This window comes from Esox lucius, chromosome 25 (assembly GCF_011004845.1).
Source record: "Esox lucius isolate fEsoLuc1 chromosome 25, fEsoLuc1.pri, whole genome shotgun sequence".
In the NCBI taxonomy this organism is placed as follows: domain Eukaryota; kingdom Metazoa; phylum Chordata; class Actinopteri; order Esociformes; family Esocidae; genus Esox; species Esox lucius.
The window spans coordinates 21,535,021-21,557,859 of NC_047593.1; the positions used below are offsets into that span (position 1 = coordinate 21,535,021).

Here is a 22,839-nt window from a genome sequence, read left to right on the forward strand (position 1 = left end):
TTATACTATACAGAATGTCCTCACTAGTCATGAATTACCAAACACAAACACACACACACACATAGGATACCCAGCTGGTCCAAGTATCTAGCTATGTCTTCTATTGTCACAGTTGTGATTGAATTATGTAATGTTGGTTGTGTATCTGATAAACACTCTGTGATATCTACTATAATGTTTAATGTCCAGTATGAAAACATATCCAGTACATCCCTGTCTCAAACATATTCCCTGTAATGGGAGGTAACCACACAGATCAGATACTAGTGTAATCAGGTTTACAGTGTGTGTGTCTGTCTCTCGCTTAAAACACTAAAAGAGAGTCCAGATACTTGGTGACTATCTAATCTCTGACCCCTTGACTGCCCCTCTGACCCCTAAGAATGCTACTTGACCCCTCCATACTAATCGACTAATAGCAAACGCCTTGACACATTCCAAACATTCTACAACCCTCAGGGGTTAGTAACCACGGTGACCCAAAAGGAAGGAAGGGGGTTAGGGTTAAGGAATAAAACACCTGCTGCACATTTACACTTATGTCCATATTCAAATGAATGCCCATGTTTACACTAATGCCTACATTTACACTGATGTCCATATTTAAATTAATGCCCATGTTTACACTAATGCCTACATTTACACTGATGTTCATATTTAAATTAATGCCCATGTTTACACTAATGCCTACATTTACACTGATGTCCATATTTAAATTAATGCCCATGTTTACACTAATGCCTACATTTACACTGATGTTCATATTTAAATTAATGCCCATGTTTACACTAATGCCTACATTTACACTGATGTCCATATTTAAATTAATGCCCATGTTTACACTAATGCCTACATTTACACTGATGTCCATATTTAAATTAATGCCCATGTTTACACTAACGCCTACATTTACACTGATGTCCATGTTTACACTAATGTCCATATTTAAATTAATGCCCATGTTTACACTAATGCCTACATTTACACTAATGTCCATATTTACACTGATGTCCATATTTACACTGATGTCCATATTCACACTGATGTCCATATTTACACTGATGTCCATATTCACACTGATGTCCATATTTACACTGATGTCCATATTTACACTGATGTCCATATTTAAATGAATGCCCATGTTTACACTAACGCCTACATTTACACTGATGTCCATGTTTACACTAATGTCCATATTTAAATTAATGCCCATGTTTACACTAATGCCTACATTTACACTAATGTCCATTTTCACACTAATGTCCATATTTACACTGATGTCCATATTTACACTGATGTCCATATTCACACTGATGTCCATGTTTACACTGATGTCCATATTTACACTGATGTCCATATTCACACTGATGTCCATATTCACACTGATGTCCATATTTACACTGATGTCCATATTTACACTGATGTCCATATTCACACTGATGTCCATATTTACACTGATGTCCATATTCACACTGATGTCCATATTCACACTGATGTCCATATTTACACTGATGTCCAAATGTCCACTCATGTCTATGTCTACACTGATATCCATGTTTCTCCTCACTTTTACAATGTGCTGTGATAATATTTACATTGAACAAGAGGAAACAGGTTGTTCTTTCTGGAAGACGGTGACCAAATGGCCAATGTAATGGTATCACACACAAGCCTGGTGTTTCAGCTAAAACATTATTAGATCAAGGCTCAAACCTGCACTTTAAACTAAACCAACAGTGTGTGTGGTGTGTTAATACAGCTTGTATAATCAAATCCATGTGCTGTAGACATTAGTCATTCAATACTACATCAGCAGCATTTAAAGTCACTTTAAAGAGGCTGACATTAGAATGTTCAGGTAAGGTCTGTTAGTTCTAGAATGTTCAGATGATTCTGTCAGTCAGATCTAGAATACATAGAGAACGAGACAAAAATAAACAGTGATATTATTAGATTACAGTGTGAGAGAAAGTGAGTGTCCATAAAACCATGTTCTTCTTTCAGATGGACAGTTGGAGCAAAAGGATGGAATCAATTTAACAGATGGTTTAACATGTTCTCCTTCCCTCCTCTCGTCCTCCCCTCCTCCCCTCCTCCTCTCCTCCCCTCCTACCCTCCTCTCCTCCTCTCCTCCTCCCCTCCTCCTGTCCTCCCCTCCTCCTCTCTAGATGTTGACAATATTGCCATTTCTCTAAAGAGGCATTTTCAGTAACATGTAACAAAATGCTTGACTAAACATTAAGCTACCTTATTAATGTCGCGACACTGTAGGTGAAAAAACTGTGTTCGAAACAGTGATTCATTTCAAAGTGATTCAGCTGTTGACCATTAACATGACAGAATCTGTTGAATGCTGATTGTGACGGGACTGGGAAAGCTTTTGAAAACGCCCGGACAAACGTCAAAGTCCTGAGTTGAGCTGCTTGACCATATTCCCTTAACATTAACATTTTGAAAACAGTTTCCTTGAAGCAAAAAGGTGCAGAACTAGCCTGTGTGTATGATGTTTATGTTGTTGTTGGTGTGTGTGTGTGTGTGTGTGTGTGTGTCCATGTGATCTAGTCAGGTCGTCAGTGTTAATAGCTTAGCACTAACAGTCTAAAGGCTCCATTCAGACAGAGAGGAGCTTTTGACACTGTGGCTGACTGAGGAGACGGGAACAGCACTCTGTTCTCATTCTCTAACACACACTCACTAACCTTTTGTGAAGTCGTTCATGCCATCTCTACCCCAGCCAATCAGGAAGGCCCACTGTGTCTGTAGAGCTAAACTAATTATCTTGTATAAATCCCTTCAGGACTCCCTAATCCTGTTAACTATAGGAATGTATGAATGGACGGAGACAGACAGAGAGTGAAAGAGAGAGAAGGACAGATTGAGGAAGGAATGGAGAGAGAGACAGGAGGGAGACCCAAAACCATTACCACAATTCTCCAAACTCACACCATATTGACGAAACCCCAGACTTCTCCCAAAAAATCCAACATTATACTCAAAACCACATTATCTGACACATAAATGACACTGACCACAAAAGCCACAAAAAAGCATCAAATACAATGACACTACTGAAAACCCATTGCAAAGTAGTGAGTTTGCAACCCCGACCCCACCCTGACCCCGCCCTGACCCCGCCCTGACCCCGCCCTGACCTCCACTTGTTCTATCGGTTCTCATCCCTGAGATAGACAGCATTAAATGTGTTTTGATGCTGTCTCCAGTCCATATTCCCCTGGTTTAGCACACACACATACACATACACCAACACACACATACACATACACCAACACACACATACTGTACACTTGCACACACATACACATTCACCAACACACACATACTGTACACTTGCACACACATACACATTCACCAACACACACATACTGTACACTTGCACACACATACACATACACCAACACACACATACTGTACACTTGCACACACATACACATACACCAACACACACATACTGTACACTTGCACACACATACACATACACATACACCAACACACACATACTGTACACTTGCACACACATACACATACACCAACACACACATACTGTACACTTGCACACACATACACATACACCAACACACACATATATATCAGGGCCTATTTACTTTATGTCTATACTGGGAACCAATCAGGAAGAGGATATGATGTCAGCAACCAGCAGTTTGTGGTCATCTGTGACTGTGTGTCAGTTTTCTCTCCCACGTATATGACCTGCCCTGAACCTCCACTCTAAAATAACCTTCAGTCCCTCTCATCTCATAAGGAGACTCCTGTGTACTACGGCCTCTTCAGGGAAGTGATTTTTCAACATGTCTGAGAGGTGTGTGAGGCCAGATGACTTAATGTACCTCAGAGAGGTTTTCAAGATGTCTCCAGCCACCCCCGACCATCTCCCCACACGGGCTAAGAGCTACTTCCCCTCTGTTGTCCTCCGTTCCTTCAGCACACCCAGTCAGGTCAATCAAACAGACACACACACACACACACACACACACAACTGTCATTCCGCTCCAGCTGTCTACTACCATCTGGCCTTGCCCTACATACACACACACACACACACATTGACACACACACACACACACCCAGACACACACACACACACACACACACACCCAGACACACACACACACACACACACCCAGACACACAAACACACACACAGACACACAGACACACAAACATACACACCCAAACACTCACACACTCACACACACACACACACTCACAGACACACAAACACACCCAGATACAGACACACACACAGACACACAAACACACACTCCCAGACACAAACATACACACACACACACTCACTCACACACACACACACACAGACACACAAACACACACACACAGACACACAAACACACACACCCAGACACACACACACACAGACACACAAACATATACACCCAAACACTCACACACTCACTCACACACACAAACACACAAACACACACACCCAGACACACACACACACACACACACCCACACAGAAAGACACAGACAGACATAAAGACCGACAGGTGCCTCAGGTGAAAAAGAAGAAATAAAGACAGAACAAAAGAGAAAAGAAAAAGGCAATCTGAGGGAAACGGGTGTTGTGTATGTGTGTGTTGTGACTGTGTACGTGTGTGTTGTGTTGTCAGTGTGTGTGTGTGTGTGTGTGTGTGTGAATGTGTGTTTGTGTGTGTGCAACATTCCTTTGGGCAGTGGGCTGGAAACTCTGGCCATGAAAGCAAACAATGTTGGCCACCAGTTTTCTGGACAGTCACCAGGCAACACACCACACACTCAAACACACACTCAAAGACATACACACAAACACACTACACTCACTCACACCACATGTAAACACTGCTTATATACCCATATATACCCATGTATACCCACTAAACACACACCGTTCCTGGTTCATATGACTAAACACACACCGTTCCTCATTCATATGACTAAACACACACCGTTCCTCATTCATATGACTAAACACACACTGTTCCTGGTTCATATGACTAAACACACACCGTTCCTCATTACCATACCATACCATACCATCTTCTTCCGCTTATCCGGGGCCGGGTCGCGGGGGCAGCAGTCTAAGCAGGGATGCCCAGACTTCCCTCTCCCCAGACACTTCCTCTAGCTCTTCCGGGGGGACACCGAGGCGTTCCCAGGCCAGCCGGGAGACATAGTCCCTCCAGCGAGTCCTAGGTCTTCCCCGGGGTCTCCTCCCGGTGGGACGGGACCGGAACACCTTCCCAGGAAGGCGTTCCGGAGGCATCCGAAAAAGATGCCCAAGCCACCTCAGCTGACCCCTCTCGATGTGGAGGAGCAGGGGCTCTACTCTGAGCTCCTCCCGGGTGACCGAGCTTCTCACCCTATCTCTAAGGGATCGCCCGGCCACCCTGCGGAGAAAGCTCATTTCGGCCGCCTGTATCCGGGATCTTGTCCTTTCGGTCATGACCCAAAGCTCATGACCATAGGTGAGAGTAGGAACGTAGATTGACTGGTAAATCGAGAGCTTCGCCTTGCGGCTCAGCTCTTTCTTCACCACGACAGACCGATACATCGACTGCATTACTGCAGAAGCTGCACCGATCCGTCTGTCAATCTCCCGTTCCATCCTTCCCTCACTCGTGAACAAGACCCCTAGATACTTAAACTCCTCCACTTGAGGCAGGCACTCTCCACCAACCTGAAGCGGGCAAGCCACCCTTTTCCGACTGAGGACCATGGCCTCGGATTTGGAGGTACTGATTCTATCGTACCGTTCCTCATTCATATGACTAAACACACACCGTTCCTCATTCATATGACTAAACACACACTGTTCCTGGTTCATATGACTAAACACACACCGTTCCTCATTCATATGACTAAACACACACCGTTCCTCATTCATATGACTAAACACACACCGTTCCTCATTCATATGACTAAACACACACCGTTCCTGGTTAATAAGACTAAACACACACTGTTCCTGGTTAATATGACTAAACACACACCGTTCCTCATTCATATGACTAAACACACACCGTTCCTCATTCATATGACTAAACACACACCGTTCCTCCTTCATATGACTAAACACACACCATTCCTGGATAATATGACTAAACACACACCGTTCCTCATTCATATGACTAAACACACACCATTCCTGGTTAATATGACTAAACACACACTGTTGCTCATTCATATGACTAAACACACACCGTTCCTGGTTCATAAGACTAAACACACACAATTCCTGGTTAATATGACTAAATACACACCGTTCCTGGTTCATATGACTAAACACACACAATTCCTGGTTAATATGACTAAACACACACAATTCCTGGTTAATACGACTAAACACACACCGTTCCTGGTTCATATGACTAAACACACACAATTGCTGGTTAATACGACTAAACACACACCATCCATGGTTAATATGATTAAACACCGTTCTTGGGTTCACTTTAAAAAACACTATGTTTCAGGGTAAATAACCAAACAAGCATTTATCTGAACTATACTGATTCCTGAATGAACATGGAACATGATTCTGTCCTTCTGTGGCGTTTGAACGGGCCTATCAGAGGTCACATTCATTTTCTTAATGACAGTGTGTTTCACCAATCCAACTGCCCTGTTAACACACTAGATCAATGTTTCCTTTAATGAAAACAATGTGGTACATATTGTAACTGATTATAGGTCATATGTATTAGAAATGTGGAAACAATAAGCAGTAGTTTTAAAGTGATAGTTAGATGATAACATGTTCAACAGCTGTGTTTAACACACAAACACACTCACACATATACGCACACATAAACACAGTGACTAGCGTTAGCAGAATAGTCTGCCTCCTAACCTGTCAGGGCTGATTGATGTTGGGATGCTGAGGGATCACAAAAGATGGATGTTTGTCCAAGTGGTTAAATGTCTATTTGACATACTGGCCACTAGGGGCGATGGAGAGCTTTGTAATAATTAGACTAGCAGCTTTGTGGAATTTTTTATATTAATAGTTAACATTAATACCTAAACCTAAACGCAATACTTAACTGTAACACTCAACCCTAATACTTAACATAAAAGCCTAAACCTAACCATAATACTCCACAGTAACACTCAACCCTAATACTTAACATGAAAGCCTAAACCTAACCATAATACTCAACAGTAACATTTAACCCTAATCCTTAACATGAAAGCCTAAACCTAACCATAATACTCCACAGTAACACTCAACCCTAATACTTAACATGAAAGCCTAAACCTAACCATAATACTCCACAGTAACACTCAACCCTAATACTTAACTTGAAAGCCTAAACCTAACCATAATACTCCACAGTAACTCTCAATCCTAATACTTAACATGAAAGCCTAAACCTAACCATAATACTCCACAGTAACATTCAAGCCTTATCCTTAACATGAAAGCCTAAACCTAACCATAATACTCCACAGTAACATTCAACCCTAATCCTTAACATGAAAGCCTAAACCTAACCATAATACTCCACAGTAACATTCAACCCTAATCCTTAACATGAAAGCCTAAACCTAACCATAATACTCCACAGTAACATTCAACCCTAATCCTTAACATGAAAGCCTAAACCTAACCATAATACTCAACACTAATACCTAACCGTAACATCCAAGCCTAACAGTAACTGAGTCAGGCTTATCTTCTGGTGACCTTCTCATCCTTCACTACGCCTATAGACTGGACAAACGTCAAATAGTGACATGAGATGACACTGGTTACAGTTTCTGTGTGAGTGTGTGTGTGTGTAATTTAAGAGGGGCTGATGTAAGGAGTATGTAATAGGCTGCTGCTTTAATCCTAGTGAAGACAGACACACTCACACACACAGACACACAGACACACTCACACACACACCCCCTTCACACCTGCCTACTGTACATACCACCACTCTGACACACACTTTCTCTCTTCCCTCTCCCCCTTCTTTCTTTCTTTCTTTCTCTACTCCCACCTCTCCCCCTTTCTCTCTGCCCTCATTCTTTTTTCTCTTTCCTTCTCTCTATCTCTCACCCCTTACCCTGTCACCCCCCCTCTCCATTCCCTTCTCTCCCTCTCCCTCCCCCTCTCTCCCTCCCCCTCTCGCTCTCTGTGAATACCAAACAGGGTGCGCATGCTTCTCTTAAGTCCTTCACATTAAGAAGTGCAATAAAACCCACCACACACACACACCCACACACACACACACACACACCCACACACCCACACACACCCACACACACACACCCACACACACACACACACACACACACACACCACACACACACACACACACACACACACACACCCACACACACACACACCACACTTAATTTCCACACTCATCAACAAATATACACACACCTACAAACAGCTGTAACAAGTATTTTATTATTATGCAAAATTCAGTAATATCTGACATCTATCTGTCATTGGTGATAACTGAAATCTGAAATTTGTGATATTTGATATCTGTGACTTCTGAAATCTGTGATATAAGAAATCTGTGATATTTGACATTTCTGAGCTAAAATGACTGCATGGCAGTGTGGTAATATGACAGTATGGTAATACGGTAACATGGTAATATGGTAGTATGGCAATATGACAGTATGGTAGTATGGTAGTATGGTGGTATGGTAATACGGTAGCATGGCAGTGTGACAGTATGGTATAACGATAGTATGGCAGTATGACAGTATGGTAGTATGGTAGAATGGTGGTATGGTAGTATGGTAATATGGCAGAATGGGTATACATTAGTATGACAGTATGGTAATACGGTAGTATGGTAGTATGGCAGTACGGCAGTATGGCATTATGGTAGTATGACAGTATGGTAATACGGTAGTATGGTAGTATGGCAGTATGGTAATACGGTACTATGGCAGTATGACAGTATGGTAATACGGTAGTATGGTAATATGGAAGTATGTTAATACGGAAGAATGGTAGTATGGTAATACGGTAGTATGGTAGTACGGTAATATGGTAGTATGGTAATACGGTAGTATGGTAATATGGTGGTATGGCAGTATGGCAATACTGTAGTATGGCAGTATGGTAATACTGTATGATGGCAGTATGGTAATACTGTAGTATGGTAGTATGGCAGTATGGCAATACTGTAGTTTGGCAGTATGGTAATACTGTAGGATGGCAGTATGGCAGTATGGTAATACTGTAGTATGGTAGTATGGCAGTATGGCAATACTGTCGTTTGGCAGTATGGTAATACTGTAGGATGGCAGTATGGCAGTATGGTAATACTGTAGGATGGCAGTATGGCAGTATGGTAATACGGTAGTATGGTAGTATGGTAATATGGTAATACTGTAGTATGGCAGTATGGTAATACGGTAGTATGGTAGTATGGCAGTATGGTAATACTGTAGTATGGTAGTATGGCAGTATGGTAATACTGTAGTATGGTAGTATGGCAGTATGGTAATGCTGTAGTTTGGCAGTATGGTAATACTGTAGGATGGCAGTATGGTAATACTGTAGTTTGGCAGTATGGTAATACTGTAGGATGGCAGTATGGCAGTATGGTAATACTGTAGTATGGTAGTATGGCAGTATGGCAATACTGTAGTTTGGCAGTATGGTAATACTGTAGGATGGCAGTATGGCAGTATGGTAATACTGTAGGATGGCAGTATGGCAGTATGGTAATACGGTAGTATGGTAATACTGTAGTATGGCAGTATGGTAATACTGTAGGATGGCAGTATGGCAGTATGGTAATACTGTAGGATGGCAGTATGGTAATACTGTAGTATGGCAGTATGGTAATACGGTAGTATGGCAGTATGGTAATACGGTAGTATGGTAGTATTGCAGTATGGCAGTATGACATGGTAGTGTTGTAACAACATGCAAACACTATTTAAAACAATAGCCCAATGTTTCCAGAAGCCTATAAATGCACCCCATTATGGTAATGAAGCGGGTTACAGAAGAGCAGTTTGACTGCAGGAATGGTGTGGTGGTACACTGGTCCTAATGAATATTCACATGGGTAGGTTGCTGATTGGCCAGCACATACTCCTCACAAAGATGACATCATGGTCCATGAGGAAATAGCATTGATGAATCCATCTTTTTTTCTTTAATGAATGCTTTGTATATAAGTATAGGATGAGGCAACAACATTATTTGGGAATGAGTTAACAGAATACAAACTTTTAGAAACCGAGACTTTCACTCGACATTAACTTTAAAGTGAATGACATCATAGTCCTGAGAATTTTTTAATGGTCTGTTTCAATAAAAGTTTGAGGTGGGGTTTAAAGTGTTATACTGTCCAAAGTACTTTTAGAAAAGACTCATTCCTTCATGAGTTAACAGAATATGAACTTTAAAAAAGTCAGAATTTACTGGGCAGTAAATAATGAATGTGTGATGAAGCATATTGGTTTTCCTTGCAATGATGTTTGAGCTCCACTCGTTGCCCTTTTCTCACAAATCATCCTGCTGTGATTTTGTGGTATTTCGTCTAACAGATGTTAATCAATGTTCGGTTTGTTTTCAAATTCTTCGTGGGCCTGTCTGATCTGTGGGAAATATTCTCCCTCTCAACCCCCCCCCCCCCCCCGAAATGAGTACTGTCATAACTTTACATTATCATTTCAAAAGACAGTTTTCAATTGTAGTCCCCACATCAGAGAAAGTGTATAGAGATTTGTTCTGGTGCACACACACACACACACACACACACACAGCAAGTCCTGTCTGAATTATACACACAGATAGACTTTACGGAGCTTCCAGCAGTACACACACCATGTTGTGTGTGAGTATTTTAGTGTGTGAATGTGTGTGTGTGTGTGTGTGAGTGAGTGTGTGTGTGTGTTTGTGTGTATTGTGTCTCTTAGCAGTCCATATTGTAAAGTGTCTACATATCCTGAGGGTTCGTAGCTGGCCACTTTTTGCGGTTGTGAGGTTGAGTTCATGATGCCCTGGACATACAATACCTCCCTCCATCCTGCTCACTGATGGGCTCTTCCTATGACACACACACACACACACACCACGAGGTCACACCATTTAAACGTCAATGTCAGACGTTTTGCCAGAACACCAACAACAGGCAGCCCCCTCCACCCAAACACAACCCTTAGTGAACACACCATATACTGTTGTTTTTATTTGGTTGTGGTAAAACCACCTCAAACCGTATCCCTATACATAACCAGTCAGAGATAAACCGTATCCCTATACATAATCAGTCAGAGATAAACCGTATCCCTATACATAATCAGTCAGAGTTAAACCGTATCCCTATACATAATCAGTCAGAGTTAAACCTTATCCCTATACATAATCAGTCAGAGATAAACCGTATCCCTATACATAACCAGTCAGAGATAAACCGTATCCCTATACATAATCAGTCAGAGTTAAACCGTATCCCTATACATAATCAGTCAGAGTTAAACCTTAGCCCTATTCTTAACCAGTCACAGTTAAACCTTAGTTGTAGTCTTAACCAGTCACAGATAAACCTTAGCTATAATCTTAACCAGTCACAGTTAAACCTTAACTGTAATCATAACCAGTCAGAGTTAAACCTTAGCTGTAATCTTAACCAGTCACAGTTCAACCTTAGCTATAATCTTAACCAGTCACAGTAAAACCTTAGCTATAATCTCAACCAGTCACAGTTAAACCTTAGCTGTAATCTTAACCAGTCAAAGTTAATTCCTGAGGTATTAACCTTCAAGTTATTTGTTTTAATCATATCGCAAAACCTGTAACCAAACAGACGTTTGTCCAGTAATACGTTACATGTTCACATGAAACTGTGAGAACAGGTTGCAGACACGGGCCACAGAAAGGACACACAGATTTTTAAGAGCATGAACAACACATTTACGTACAGTGAGTGAGCAAACACAAGTAGTTGTGTTGTGTTGCTTTGTACACAGTCCTGCCACCACAGAGGATTCAACCTATACGCACAATTCAGATTACACACACACCAAAAGGGCCCTCACATTTTCAGGAGCATGAACAACCCAGTTAGGTACAGTGAGTGACCAAACACAACTGGTTGTGTTACATTGTATACAGTCCTTCCACCGTAGAGAGAGTTCAATCTACACACACTAAAGTGTTATGTGTGTGTGTGTGTCCTACAGCAGTTTTATAATTAAGCAGTGTGCTATGGGGTTTCCCTCCAGTATAATGTGCTGTTTTGTTGTTGTTTCTGTTGCCTACATGACATTAAATTAGTAGAGACAGCCTGTATAGATACATTAGCCCTTTACGCTAGTAGAGAAGTTCAATATAGCAATAAATAAATGTGTTACATTGGTAGAGAGGGCCTATATAGAGATATAACTATGTTACATTGGTAGAGAGGGCCTATATAGAGATATAAATATGTTACATTGGTAGAGAGGGCCTATATAGAGATATAACTATGTTACATTGGTAGAGAGGGCCTATATAGAGATATAACTATGTTACATTGATAGAGAGGGCCTATATAGAGATATAACTATAATACATTGATAGAGAGGGCCTATACCGAGATATAACTATGTTACATTGGTAGAGAGGGCCTATATAGAGATATAACTATGTTACATTGGTAGAGAGGGCCTATATAGAGATATAACTATGTTACATTAAGAGAGAGGGCCTGTATAGAGATAAACTGACATGTTCCAATAGTAGAGAAGGTGGTGGTGTGTGTTTTAGTGTGTCATTTCAGCATTGTATTATTGCTGCTTCATTTGTCCTTTTTGGGCCACCATACTGCCTCTCTCAGGTTTCCATGGTGCTGAGACAGAACACAGGATGGAATCTCACTGCTGAGTCTCATGCAAGTTCATCCATCAACTCAATGTCCAACACACACACACACACACACACACACACACACACACACACACACACACAAGGCAGACTAGTGGTCAACTCACTGTCCAACACAAACACACACACACATGCACACACAAGGCAGACTAGTGGTCAACTCACTGTCCAACACACACACACACAGCGCAGACTACTGGTCAGTTTCAGACCAGAACACAGAGTTACACTGACACTAACAAAATCTGCAACAATGTTAACAACAACATCAACAACAAGAACTAAAATAACAATAACAACTACATCAGCAACAACACCCACAACTACATCAAAAACAACAACACCAACAACAACATGAAAAACTACATCAACAACAACAACACATCAACAGCGAAGTGGTGGCTGATACTACACATGCCCAGAAGACTATCTGATATAAAGTGCAGCTAGAGGTAGACAGCATTTAGAGACACAGTAAACAACATCCCAGACTATTAGCATATATTCACATACATGACGCTAACTTGAGCAGTAAGAGTGGAATATGAGTCAAAAAAGTGGAATATGAGTAGAAATGTGGAATATGAACAGCAGTAGTGGAATATGAGCGATAAGATTGGAATATGAACAGTAAGAGTGGAATATGAACAGTACGAGTGGAATATGAACAGTAAGAGTGGAATATGAACAGTAAGAGGGGAATATGAACAGTAACTGTGGAATATGAACAGTACGAGTGGAATATGAACAGTAAGAGTGGAATATGAACAGTAAGAGGGGAATATGAACAGTAACTGTGGAATATGAACAGTAAGAGGGGAATATGAACAGTAACTGTGGAATATGAACAGTAAGAGGGGAATATGAACAGTAGCTGTGGGATATGAACAGTAAGAGGGGAATGTGAACAGTAAGAGGGGAATATGAACAGTAAGAGGGGAATATGAACAGTAAGTGGAATATGAACAGTAAGAGGGGAATATGAACAGTAAGTGGAATATGAGCGATAAGAGTGCATCCTATTTCATTTTGTAACAGATAGGTCTGCACATATTTAGAATGTAAGGAACAGTAGTAGAATGGGTGGGAGGAGTCAGTCTGAATAACCAATAGCATAACCAATAGCATGTGATAAAATGTTACATCTAGGATCTGTTATTTTCTGTTTTGTATACATGCTTGTTTGGATGTCTGTACGTTTCCTTTACTAACTGACAATCTCAGAGAGACAAAGAGCAACAGCAGGTTGTAGAGGCAACTGACTTTCCTACTGGTGGTCCCACTATTGCTATCATGGTTTCCAGTGTGTGTGTGTGTGTGTGTGTGTGTGTTAGTTTGTGTGTGTGTGTCACTTGAGCAAACACTGTCTGTATTGTCCCGACTGGCGGATTCTCCAGGGATCGGGTGAGCGGACATGGCACTTTCAGATGTGTGTGTGTGTGTGTGTGCTGTTTGAACAAGTGCTGTACAGGGGCCAAGTGTTTCGTTGAGCAGAGCCGTCAATCTCCAATCAAAAAATAACAAAGTTCCAATCATGATGTCATACTTCACTCTTTAATGACATACTGACAGAAAAAGTGTGAGACAAAGAGATAGAAAGAGAAAGAGAGAAAGGGAGAAGCGAGAGAGAGACAGAGTGAGAGAGATTGGAAGGAGACAGAGAGATTATGTTGACCTTAGGCGGACAACGATCAACATGGTGGTGTCATAAGTCTGGTTTTACTGGAAATGCAAAAAATAACAACATACATATTTATTCATTATTCATATATCATGTAAATTATTTGTTTATTTCATTATTTTTTATTTTTTTTAACCTTTATTTAACCAGGAAAATACTTGTTGAGATTAAAAATCTCTTTTTCAAGAGTGTCCTGGCCAAGACAGGCAGCAGTACAACCATACATACAACACAGAATACACAAGAACGTAAAACAACTAATTTAGCAAATCCATCAACCACAAATCCTTAAAATATCATGCAGAACAACTACAGCCAGATGTGGCTTCTTCCAAGTCAATTAATATCCTCTTAAAAGCAACCAATGGGACAAGCTTATTAAGTTTCAAATGTTTCTGTAACTTGTTCCATGCAGAGGGAGAACGAAGGGAACGAAGATTGTAAGTCCCAATATTATTTGCAATGAGCAATACAGTACAGTGTAATCTGCATAACAATGAAATGTTCCTTTCGATACGTTATGATTTATGTTATTTATATAGAGGATGAAAAGCAGTGGACCCAGCACTGATCCCTGTGGCACGCCTTTTGTTATTTTGAGATAGCGAGAGGTGTTGCCCTCAGCCTGCACACACTGAGTTCTGTCTGTAAGGTAATTAACCAACCAACTTACAGTTTGTTCAGAAAGTCCAGCCCTCCATAGTCTGTGCTTAAGCACTGTGTGGTCCACTGTATCAAATGCCTTACAAAGATCAATAAAAAGGGCTGCACAATGCTGCTTGTTGTCTATGGATTCAATAAAGTCATTTAAAACCTTAAGAGCTGCAGATGTTGTACTATGCCTTTTTCTAAAACCGGATTGAAAGTCAGATAGAACATTTTTACTGTCTAAAAAAATCTTTAATTGATCGCTGACAAGAGACTCTAAAACCTTGACCAGGACAGACAATTTAGAGATCGGTCTGTAGTTATTTAAGATAGCAGGGTCACCACCTTTTAACAGGGGAACCACAAAAGCTGATTTCCAAATGGACGGAATGACATTTGTATTCAAGCACCGATTAAAAATATTAGTTAAAGGCACAGAAATAAAATTTGATGCTAACTTTAAAAAGTAAGGATCCAGTTTGTCCGGGCCTGCAGATTTTGTCGAGTCCAAATGTTTGAGGGCTTTATCTACGTCTGAAACTGTAATAGGACTAAAACTAAAATACTGAGTAGAGGGTTCGGAACAAACAGTCTCCACTGTAGGGGAACACTCATGTTGAGTATTTAGTGACTCAAATAAAAATCCTGAGGCTATGAAATGTTCATTGAAACAATCAAGAATTTGGTTTTTATCAGTAATTTTTTGAGAGTCTATCACAACGCTTGAAGGAAGCTCCTGACCTTTACTGTTTTCTGATAATGATTTAATCGTTTTCCAAAATTTTGATGGGTTATTCAGGTTATGAGTGGTTTGAGAAAGAAAATGATCAGCTTTGGCTTTTCTAATTTTGAGAGTACATGCATTGCGCAGCTGCCTGAAAACCAGCCAGTCAGAGTTCTCATTAGATTTTCTGGCTTTTGCCCATGTCACATTGCGTTCATGGAGGATATTTGCTAAATCCAGAGAAAACCAAGCATTGTTTCGGCCTTTAACTCTGTATTTCTTTAGAGGAGCGTACTTATTAATTGATATAAGTATACTTGTTGAGGATAAAAATGTAGTCCTTTAACTAATTGGTCTGGCTTTATTCACTTACAATTTCCTATCCCGTTAAATTGCTTGGGTTTACAGGATTGTGGGTAATGATTTCAGACATTGTTGATTGTTTTACACTATAAATATGCATGCTTGAAGAAAATGTATACTTCTTTATTTGTATTGACATGCTGCCTGTGCCATTGTGTCACAATAAACAGACATCGAAAGCAACAGGAAATGATGTTCACTGGGTCACTGGGTTATACACTGCCCTGAAGAATCACTGGGTTATACACGGTCCTGAAGAATCACTGGGTTATACACTGTCTTGAAGAATCACTGGGTTATACACTGTCCTGAAGAATCACTGGGTTATACACTGTCCTGAAGAATCACTGGGTTATACACTGTCCTGAAGAATCACTGGGTTATACACTGTCCAGAAGAATCACTGGGTTATACACTGTCCTGAAGAATCACTGGGTTATACACTGTCCAGAAGAATCAATGGGTTATATACTGTCCTGAAGAATCAGTGGGTTATACACTGTCCTGAAGAATCAAGATGGCAAATGATCAGATGCATAAATCAACTGCAATGTCAAAATACTCTTAACAAAAAGTATTCTTATTCTGCACTAGAAGATTCAAACACCATGATAGTGTTGAAATGGTTTGAAACAGCTTAATAGTGTTGAAATGGTTTGAAACAGCTTAATAGTGTTGAAATTGTTTGAATTGAGTCCCAGCCCCTAAAAATAATAGTGGTTAGAAGATGTGAAACAACATAATAGTATTTAGAACATCTGAAACAACATAATAATATTTAGAACATCTGAAACAGCATAATAGTGTTTAGAAGATTTGAAAAATCCTAACACCATGAAAAGATTTGGAGAGGTTTATCTCTCCAGTATAGATGAGACACCAAATGTTCACCACTCCAGTATAGATGAGGTCTGAAAACCTCAGGATAATGTTCAACACTCCAGTATAAATGAGGTCTGAAAACCTCAGGATAATGTTCAACACTCCAGTATAGATGAGGTCTGAAAACCTCAGGATAATGTTCAACACTCCAGTATAAATGAGGTCTGAAAACCTCAGGATGATGTTCAACACTCCAGTATAGATGAGGTCTGAAAACCTCAGGATAATGTTCAACACTCCAGTATAAATGAGGTCTGAAAACCTCAGGATAATGTTCAACACTCCAGTATAGATGAGGTCTGAAAACCTCAGGATAATGTTCACCACTCCAGTATAGATGAGGTCTGGACACCTCAGGATAATGTTCACCCCTCCACACATGGGGGTTTCAAATCAACAGTCATGATGTGTCTCTCCCACCCCTCACTCTCTTTTGTCACCCTCCCTTCCTCTCCTCCCCCCACCCCTCCCAATCTCTCCCCCTCCCCTCCTCTCCTCTATACCTCCCTCCCCACTCCCGTCCCCACATCTCCCCTCCCTCCCCTCCTCCTCCCCCCTCCCCTCCGCTCCTCTCAATAAACATTGTCATGTATCACTGTCATGTCTTTATATTCATTCTGTATGTATCTAAACAATCCCACTGAGCCCCATTCACTACCATTCACACACTCATGCTGTGCACATACACACACACACACACAAACACACACACACAGACACACACACACAAACACAGACACTTGGATCAGTGCCACTAATACAGTCCAATCCTTTGTGTTGCTGTCAGAGAGATTATTTATGATTTAATACATTCATCTCACAAAAACCCACCCACACACACACAGACAAACACACACAGTGTCACCTCAAAACCATAACAACTTTATCAAGCTAAATTCAAAACCAGAACAACATTATCGAACTGAATTCAAACTAGAAAAACGTTATGGTGTCATTACACAACTGTCATAATAAAGTCCTTTTTATGTGATGACACAAGTGTTATTATAATGCCCTTTTGACAGTACATAACATATAAAACAGAACTTTGATATTTGACATGATTTGATTACTTTTGAGAATACATTTCCGATTGACCTTTAACAACGGCTTTCAAGATAAAATGTATACGTTTTAAACTTGAAAAATTGGTTCAGAAAGGTTAAAAATCTATAGTACACACACAAGATAATTGATGTGACACCATATGGCATTTTGCTTTTGAATGTTTTTCCTGGAACAAATTCATTATTTTAGAAGAGGCTGAATCTCTCCTTCTTTCTCTAGTTATAAAGGAGTGACTGATCCACTAATCAACCAATCAGGTGTCACTAACAAGGCTGTCAGAACTTGTTAATATCAACAACTAGCCAACAAAGGCCCAGTAGTATCCCTGGGCGACTGTTAGCCAATGACCTGCATTATTTTTTTAAGTCAGTCATCAGATGCAAATGACACACACATAAACACACCACACACCTAAAGACACAGACACACCTAAAGACACAGACACACCTAAAGACACAGACACACCTAAAGACACATAAAGATACAGACATAGAGCAGTGCATATGAGTGATCTGAGCACACACACACACAAACATGTACCGCTGGCCGGTGCTACCACAGATGGTTAATGTGTTAATGTGTGTGTGTGTGTGTGTGTGCTCAGATCATTCATGTGTTCTGCTCAAATTAACATACTAATAAGATGCCTCTAGTGTTTGTATGTATGGCTCGGTATGTGTGTGTGTGTGTGTGTCTGTATGTGTGTCTATGTAATGTGTCTGTGTGTGTGTGTTTGTGTGTATCTGTGTGTGTGTCTGTATGTGTGTGTCTCTGTGTGTGTGTGTCTGTATGTGGTTCTATGTAATGTGTCTGTGTGTGTGTGTTTGTGTGTATGTGTGTCTATGTAATGTGTCTGTGTGTGTGTTTGTGCATATCTGTATGTGTTTGTGTGTGTGTATGTCTGTATGTCTGTCTATGTAATGTGTCTGTGTGTGTCTGTCAATGTGTGTTGTTTTATTATTTCTGTAAAATGTCCCATTTGTCTCCAGAGAAGGTAAGAAAGGACACACACAGTCTCCCGCAGTCGGAAAAACACAGGATAGTTGGGATGGCTGGCATTCCTGGGAACGTTGCTATGCTTCACCCCCCCACAACACAAACACACACACACACACACACCCACACAGACACACATAGACACACAGACACAGACATACCCACACAAAGACACACACAGACACACACACACACACACACACAAACAGACACACACACACAAACACACTCACACACCCACACACACACACACAGACACACAAACAGACACCCACACACAGACACACACAGACAAACACACACCCACACACAGACACACACCCACACACACACACAGACACATACAGACACACACAGAAACACACAGACACACCCACACACAGACACACAGACACACACCTACACACAGACACACACAGACAGACAGACACAGATGCGGTGATACAGAGATGTGGATTATAATAATAGTAACTTTATTTGTGTAGCACTTTTCAAGTACAATAATACAAAGTGCTTTACATACAAAAATAGAAATACTTTAAAATAATAATGTATACATTAAGAAAACATCAAAAATGTTAAAAGAATGAACACAATTTAAAATCATTAGGAGATTAGGACAAATTATGACAGTAGTATCATGGAAACCACTCATATGGTCACATCATGAATGGTTGTATGTGTGTGTGTGAGTGTGTGTGTGTGAGAGAGTGTGAGAGGCCATCAGATTCCGGCAAGTTGGTATTTTTAGTTCAGGGTTGTTAGGTAACTGATAAACAAACAGACATACAGACAAACAGACAAAGGGACAGACAGACAGAAATTAACCCCGACCCTAACCTTAACCCCAACCCTAACTCTAACCCTAATCCCCACCTTAATCTTAATCCCAACCCTAGCCCCAACCCTAACCCTAGCCCCAACCCTAGCCCCAACCCTAACCCTAACCCTGACCTTAGCCTCAAACCTAACCCTAACCCTGACCTTAGCCTCAAACCTAACCCTAACCCCACAGATTTAACATGTTTGTAATTCAAAGCTCTAGATTATTGTAATAGTAATAGTTACGTAATGGTAATAGTAATAATAGTGGAAATGGTAATGGTTATAGTAATAGTAATAATATTGGAAATGGTAACAGTAATAATAATGATAATGGAAATGGTAATAATAACAGTAATGATAATGGAAATGGTAATGGTAACAGTAATAAGAATGGAAATGGCAATGGTAATAGTCATGATAATGGAAACGGTAATGGTAATAGTAATGAAAATGGCAGTGGTAATAGTAATAACAATGATTATGGAAATGGGAATGGGAATAGTAATAGCAATTATAATGGAAGTGGTTATAGTAATGGTGATGATAATGGAAATGGTAGTGGTAATAGTAATGATAATGAAAATGGTAGTGATTATAGTAATAGTAGTGATAATGGAAATGGTAGTTGTTATATTAATAGTAATGATAATGGAAATGGTAGAAGTTATAACAGTAGTAATAGTAACGATAATGGAAATGGTAGTGGTTATAGTAATAATAATGATAATGGAAATAGTAGTGGTAATAGTTATGATAATGGAAGAGGTTCATTCTTGTCATTATTTTACTGTCCTGAATGATTATTTTATATTAATGATTATTAATTATTTTTTATATTAATGTGTAACTAAGTGTTGTCTTACAGTCGTTGTACCTTTGGACAGGTTAACAATACAAATGAGGAGTAGTTCTCAATCAACTTACCCAGTAAAATAATGGTGAAATAAATAAAAATAAATAAATAAAAAACATGGGTTTTGTGAACAGTGTTCTTAATTATTTGCCTGTTTAAATAAATGTAAAAAAAAAGTTATGATCATTACTGTTCAACAACACCTCTTCTAATCAGTTAATGACATATTTAGTCATAAGACACTTCTTTATAATCTTTATTTCCTTTTACATTTCATTCCTTCTTTCTTTTGTACACACACACCTGAACGCGCCCCATGTTTTTTCAGGACTGAGGGGTTAACTATGTCTGACCTCAGGAAGACAGAATCCAATTACACTTTCTCTGCCTCTGTTTCCCTCTCCACCCCTTTCTTTCCTTTCTCTCTTCCTCTGTTTCCCTCTCCACCCCCTTCCATTCTTTCCACTGCCCCCCCCCCCCCGTCTCTCACACACTCATGACCAGTACCAGAGAGAATTGATTCCTCGCAAATCTCTTGTCAGCACTGGACTCCAGGGTGAAATAAACTTCACACCTGCTACTGTTACACACACAGACTCCCTCTCTCGCTCCCTCTATCTGTTTCACCCTCTCTATCATTCCCTATCTTTCTCTCAGTCTCTCTTTCTTTCTCTCTGTCTCTCAGTCTCTCTCTTACTTTATTTCTCTGTCTGAGTCTCTCTCTTTTGTTCTCTCTCTATCTGTCCCTCTCTGTCGGGTCAGCAGTGCCAGATGCCAAAACAGGAAAGTTTGATCCTAATGGTCCCAGTTCAACATTAGTGAGCTTTAATGTTGGTGTCAATTACACCATTAGCACATATCAGTCATTATACACACAGACACAGAGAGACATAGAGAGAGACAGAGTGACAGATGGACAGAGATGGACAGAGAGAGATGGACAGAGAGAGATGGACAGAGGAGAGGGAGGGGGAGAGGGAGAGGGAGGAGGAGAGGGAGGTAGGGAGCTAGGGAGAGGGAGGGAGGGGGAGAGGGAGGGAGGGAGGGAGGGAGGGGGGGGAGGGAGGGAGAGGGAGAGGGAGGAGGAGGAGGGAGAAATAGGGAGGAGAGGGAGGAGGAGAGGGAGGGAGGGAGGGAGGGAGGGAGGGAGGGAGGGGGGGAGGGAGGGAGAGGGAGAGGGAGGAGGAGGGAGAAATAGGGAGGAGAGGGAGGAGGAGAGGGAGGGAGGGAGGGAGGGAGGGAGGGAGAGGGAGGAGGAGAGGGAGGGAGGGAGAGGGAGGAGGAGAGGGAGGGAGTGGAGGGAAAAGAGAAAGGAAAAGAGACAACAGGAGTAACCATAATAATAAAGAGGAAGAGAGGAGGCAAGAAAGAAGAGATTCACAGGAAAAGAGGAAGTACACTTTACAAAATACTTAAACTCTACACTTATACATCATAATATACTAGATATCTAACTGCTACAAAGAAAACAACAGACTACATGCAACATGAACACACACACAGCAAACTGAGATCAAACACAAGCTGATCTTCTCTAATTATCTTTCATCTTTGCATATTAATTAACCTTGCCCTTACACCCCCCAATGCTTAATCAGCACCATGGCAACAGACAAACAGACAAATACACATTTGGTTAAATTTACACGTTCATTCTGAAAAACACAGTTAGGTTAAACTGACACGTCCATTCAGATAAACACAGTTAGGTTAAACTGACACGTCCATTCAGATAAACACAGTTTGGTAAAATTGACACGCCCATTCAGACAAACACAGTTAGGTTTAATTGACACGTCCATTCAGACAAACACAGTTTGGTAAAATTGACACGTCCATTCAGTCAAACACAGTTAGGTTAAATTGACATGTCCATTCAGTCAAACACAGTTTGGTTAAATTGACACATCCATTCAGACAAA

General features: G+C 40.6%; 1 protein-coding gene across 12 annotated transcripts in view; it reads right to left on the bottom strand.

The window, feature by feature from the left end:
* Positions 1-22,839, bottom strand: part of slit2 (slit homolog 2 (Drosophila)) — a 95,304-nt gene that overhangs the window by 38,274 nt on the left and 34,191 nt on the right. The window lies entirely within an intron of this gene.